The sequence below is a fragment of the Lissotriton helveticus genome, chromosome 4_1, assembly GCF_964261635.1.
Source record: "Lissotriton helveticus chromosome 4_1, aLisHel1.1, whole genome shotgun sequence".
NCBI classification, from domain to species: Eukaryota; Metazoa; Chordata; class Amphibia; order Caudata; family Salamandridae; genus Lissotriton; species Lissotriton helveticus.
In genome coordinates, this window is record NC_136063.1 from 55,871,807 (window position 1) to 55,877,806 (window position 6,000).

Consider the following 6,000-nt stretch of genomic DNA (forward strand, 5'->3'; position numbering starts at 1 on the left):
GGACTAATGACTGGTGGCCTCGGATACTTGGTAACCCCCCAGACTCTAAAAACATGTTACAAAATGTGGGCATCCTATTAGATAAAGATCTGAAGTTTGAAACACATGCTAAAACAGTGGCCGGAAAATGTTTGGGATACTCCGTGGTCTGAGACCAGTTCTGGGTCTCTTTGATGCTAAAACACGCCAGCTGATTGTTCAGGCGTCTATCCTAGCCCGTCTGGACTATTGCAATGACCCTCCTAGGGTCTAACAAATCGGTGATGACGCGCTTGCAACGAGTCCAGAACGCGGCAGCATGTGCTATCTTTGCTATACCGAACTTCAGTCACGCCTTCAACCTTCTCCATCGTCTTCACTGGCTACCGATTGAGCAGCGGATAAGCTTTAAGACACTCAGTATCATGCATAAGATACTGATAGGTATAGCCCCAAACATTCTCAACGGCCTGTGCACCTGGTATGCACCAGTCCGAGCACTGCACTCCACAAACCAGTGTCTTGCATACACTCCACGTATACGCAAGGCCAGATCTGGTGGTCAGTCTTTCAGATGCCTGGCACCTAAATTATGGAACTCCCTCCCTTTTTACCATCATGCTGAACCCGATCATAACATCTTCAGACGGCTCCTAAAACCTGGTTATTCTCCCAGATTTAGTTCCCTCCTAAATTCTCCACTCTGATCTGGTCTTAGCGCTGGGACGCCTTTTTGCCCAGGCAGCCATGCGCTCTATAAATACTTTAATCTAATCTAATCTAATGTGACATCATATTTCATTTGCAACATTTTGAGTGATACTTAACACTCCACATACACTGCCCTAAATTCTCTTGTATGCAATATCTGTGTGTCTCTCAGGACAGGGGACCTCTAAGTCATATGTGCTCCTTGAACATCACTGATAACAAGCCCTTAAGGTTCCTATTGAGATGTCAGTCCCAAGCCCCAGTCGCTATTTGGTTAGTAGAGTCAGGCTACCAATCCTCTACCAAGCTGCATATAATGAAACAGTAACAGGGAACATGCAGGGTGACTAGAGGCAGGGTAAGCAACTATGTAGAGAGCTACAAAAGGTGTTAATGAACACAGGCAGTGTAAGCAATTATGGTAGAAAGTTCTAACAAGCATAAATGGGCCCAAGCAGTCTAAGCAAGTATGTAGAGAGCTCTAACAAGCATTAATGGAAACAGGCAGTGTAAGCAACTATGGTAAAAAGCTCTAACAAGCTTAATTGGCACAGGCAGTGTAAGCAGCTGTGGTAGAAAGCGCCAACAAGAATTGAAAGACACAGGCAGTGGTGGTAATGGACACAGGCACTGTAAGCAACTATGTAGAGAGCTATAACAGGTGTTATTGGGCACAGGCAGTGTAAATTACTATGGTAGAAAGCTCTGACAAACATAATGGACACAGGCAGTGTACGCAACTATGTAGAGAGCTCTGAAATGCATTAATGGATACAGGCAGTGTAAGCAACTATGATAGAAAGCGCTAACAAGCATTAATGGACACAGGTAGTGTAATCAACTGTGTAGAGAGCTCTAACAGGTATTAATGGACAGAGGCAGAGTAAGCAACTATGGTAGAAAGCTCTAACAAGCATTAATGGACACAGGCAGTGTAAGAATCAATGGTATAAAGTTCTAACAGGAATTAATTGACACCGGCAGCGTAAGCAACTATGTAGCGAGCTCTAACAGGTGTTAATGGACACTGGCACTGTAAGCAACTATCTATGGTAGACAGCTGACAGTAGTGTAAGCAAGTATGTAGAGCACTCTAACAATATTCAATGGACACAGGCAGTGCAAGCAACTATGTAGCGAGCTCTAACAGGTGTTAATGGACACAGGCAGTGTAAGCAGCTATGTAGTGAGCTCTAACTGGTGTTAAGGGACACAGGCAGTGTTAGCAACAATCTATGGTAGATAGCTCAAAGAAGCATTATTGGATACAGGCAGTGTTATCAACTATGTAGAGAGCACTAAAAGGTGTTAATGGACACAGGCAGTGTAAGCAACTATGTTAAAAACTCTAACAAGCATTAATGGACACAGGCAGCGTAAGCAACTATGCAGCGAGCTCTAACAGGTGTTAATGGACACAGGCAGTGTTAGCAACTATGGTAGAAAGCTTGAACAAGCATTAAAGGACACAAGCAGTATAAATAACTATGTAGAGAGCTCCAAAAGGTGTTAATGGACACAGGCAGTGTAAGGAACTATGTAGCGAGCTCTAACAGGTGATAGGGGCACAGGCAGTGTATGCAACTATGGTAGAAATCCCGAAAAAGCATTAATGGATACAGGCAGTGTAATCAACTATGTAGATAGCTCTAATAGGGGTTAATGGACACAAGCAGTGTAAGCAACTATGGTAGAAAGCTCTAACAAGCATCAATGGACACAGTCAGTGTAAGCAACTATGGTAGAAAACTCTAACAAGCATTAATGGACACAGGCAGTGTAAGAATCAATGGTATAAAGTTCTAACAGGAATTAATTGACACAGGCAGTGTAAGCAACTATGGTGGAAAGCTCTAACAAGCAATAATGGATACAGGCAGTGTACTCAACTATGTAGAGAGCTCTAACAGGTGTTAATGGACACAGGCAGTGTAAGCAATTATGGTAGAAAGCTCTAACAAGCATTAATGGACACAGGCAGTGTAAGCAACTATGGTGGAAAGATCTAGCTAGCATTAATGGACACGGGCAGTGTAAGAATCAATGGTATAAAGTTCTAACAGGAATTAATTGACAGAGGCAGTGTAAGCAACTATGCAGCGAGAAATAGCAGGTGTTAATGGACAAGGGCAGTGTAAGCAACTGTGGTACAAAGCTCGAACAAGCAATAAAGGACACAGGCAGTGTAAGCAACTATGTAGAGCGCGAGCTCTAACAGGTATTAGTGGACACAGGAGGTGTAAGCAACTATGGCTGAAAGCTCTAACAAGCATTAAATGACACAGGCAGTGTAATCAACTATGTAGAGAGCTCAAACAGGTGTTAATTGACTCATTTAGTGTAATCAACTGTGCCAGAAAGCTTTAACAAGCTTAAATGGACACAGGCAGTGTAATCAACTATGTAGAGTGTTCTAACAGGTGTTAATGGACACATGCAGTGTGAGCAACTATGGTAGAAAGCTCTAACAAGCATTAATGGACACAGGTAGTGTAAGCAACTATGGTAGAAAAATTGAACAAGCATTGATGGATACAGGAAGAGTAATCAACTATGTAGAGAGCTCTAAGAAGGTGTTAATGGACACAGGCAGTGTAAGCAACTGTGGTAGAGAGCTCTTACAAGCATTAATGGACACAGGCAGTGTAATCAACCATGTAGAGAGCCCAAACAGGTGTTAATCGACTCAGTTAGTGTAAGCAACTGTACTAGAAAGCTCTATCAAGCATTAATGGACACAGGCAGTGTAATCAACTATGTAGAGTGCTCTAACAGGTGTTAATGAACACATGCAGTGTAAGCAACTATGGTAGAAAGCTCTAACAAGCATGAATGGACACAGGTAGTGTAAGCAACTATGGTAGAAAGCTTGAACAAGCATTAATGGATACAGGCATTGTAATCAACTATGTAGAGAGCTTTAACAGGTGTTAATGGACACTGGCATTGTGAGCAACTATCTATTGTAGACAGCTGACAGTAGTGTAAGCAAGTATGTAGAGAGCTCTAACAAACATTAATGGAAACATGCAGAGTAAGCAACTATGGTAGGAAGCTCTAACAAGCGTAAATGGACACAGGCAGTGTAAGCAACTGTGGTTGAAAGCGCCAACAAGAATTAATGGACACAGGCAGTGTAATCAACTATGTATAGAGCTCTAACAGGTGTTAATGGACACAGGAGGTGTACACAACTGTGGCTGAAAGCTCTAACAAGCATTAAATGACACAGGCAGTGTAATCAACTATGCAGAGAGCTCTAACAGGTGTTAATGGACACAGGCAGTGTAAGCAACTGTGGTAGAAAGCTCTTACACACATTAATGGACACAAGCAGTGTAATCAACTATGTAGAGAGCTCAAACAGGTGTCAATGGACTCATTTAGTGTAATCAACTGTGCTAGAAAGCTCTAACAAGCTTTAATGGACACAGGCAGTGTATTCAACTATGTAGAGTGTTCTAACAGGTGTTAATGGACACATGCAGTGTAAGCAACTATGGTAGAAAGCTATAACAAGCATTAATGGACACAGTCAGTGTATTCAACTATGTAGAGTGTTCTAACAGGTGTTAATGGATACATGCAGTGTAAGCAACTATGGTAGAAAGCTATAACAAGCATTAATGGACACAGTCAGTGTAAGCAACTATGCAGCGAGCTCTAACAGGTGTTAATGGACACAGGCAGTGTAAGCAACTATGGTAGAAAGCTCTAACAAGCATTAATAGACACAGGCAGTGTAAGAATCAATGGTATAAAGTTCAAACAGGAATTAATTGACACAGGCAGTGTAAGCAACCATGGTGGAAAGCTCTAACAAGCATTAATGGATACAGGCAGTGTACTCGACTATGTAGAGAGCTCTAACAGGTGTTAATGGACACAGGCAGTGTAAGCAACTATGGTAGAAAGCTCTAACAAGCATTAATGGACACAGGCAGTGTAAGCAACTATGGTGGAAATATCTAGCAAGCATTAATGGACATGGGCAGTGTAAGAATCAATGGTATAAAGTTCTAACATGAATTAATTGACAGAGGCAGTGTAAGCAACTATGCAGCGAGCTATAACAGGTGTTAATGGACAGAGGCAGTGTTAGCAACTGTGGTACAAAGCTCGAACAAGCAATAAAGGACACAGGCAGTGTAAGCAACTATGTAGAGGGCGAGCTCTAACAGGTATTAATGGACACAGGAGGTGTAAGCAACTGTGGCTGAAAGCTCTAACAAGCATTAAATGACACAGGCAGTGTAATCAACTATGCAGAAAGCTCTAACAGGTGTTAATGGACACAGGCAGTGTAAGCAACTGTGGTAGAAAGCTCTTACACGCATTAATGGACACAAGCAGTGTAATCAACTATGTAGAGAGCTCAAACAGGTGTCAATAGACTCATTTAGTGTAATCAACTGTGCTAGAAAGCTCTAACAAGCTTTAATGGACACAGGCAGTGTAATCAACTATGTAGAGTGTTCTAACAGGTGTTAATGGACACATGCAGTGTAAGCAACTATGGTAGAAAGCTCTAACAAGCATTAATGGACACAGGTAGTATAAGCAACTATGGTAGAAAGCTTGAACAAGCATTGATGGATACAGGAAGTGTAATCAATTATGTAGAGAGCTCTAAGAAGGTGTTAATGGACACAGGCAGTGTAAGCAACTGTGGTAGAAAGCTCTTACAAGCATTAATGGACACAGGCAGTGTAATCAACTATGTAGAGTGTTCTAACAAGCATTAATGGACACAGGTAGTGTAAGCAACTATGGTAGAAAGCTTGAACAAGCATTAATGGATACACGCATTGTAATCAACTATGTAGAGAGCTCTAACGGGTGTTAATGGACACTGGCATTGTGAGCAACTATCTATTGTAGACAGTTGACAGTAGTGTAAGCAAGTATGTAGAGAGCTCTAACAAGCATTAATGGAAACATGCAGCGGAAGCAACTATGGTAGGAAGCTCTAACAAGCGTAAATGGACACAGGCAGTGTAAGCAACTGTGGTAGAAAGCGCCAACAAGAATTAATGGACACAGTCAGTGTAATCAACTATGTATAGAGCTCTAACAGGTGTTAATGGACACAGTCAGTGTAAGCAACTATTGTAGAAAGCTATAACAAGCATTAATGGACACAGTCAGTGTAGGAAACTATGCAGCGAGCTCTAACAGGTGTTAATGGACTCAGGCAGTGTAAGCAACTATGGTAGAAAGCTTGAGGAAGCATTAAAGGACACAAGCAGTGTAAACACCTATGTAGAGAGCTCTAAAAGGTGTTAATGGACAAAGGCAGTGTAAGGAACT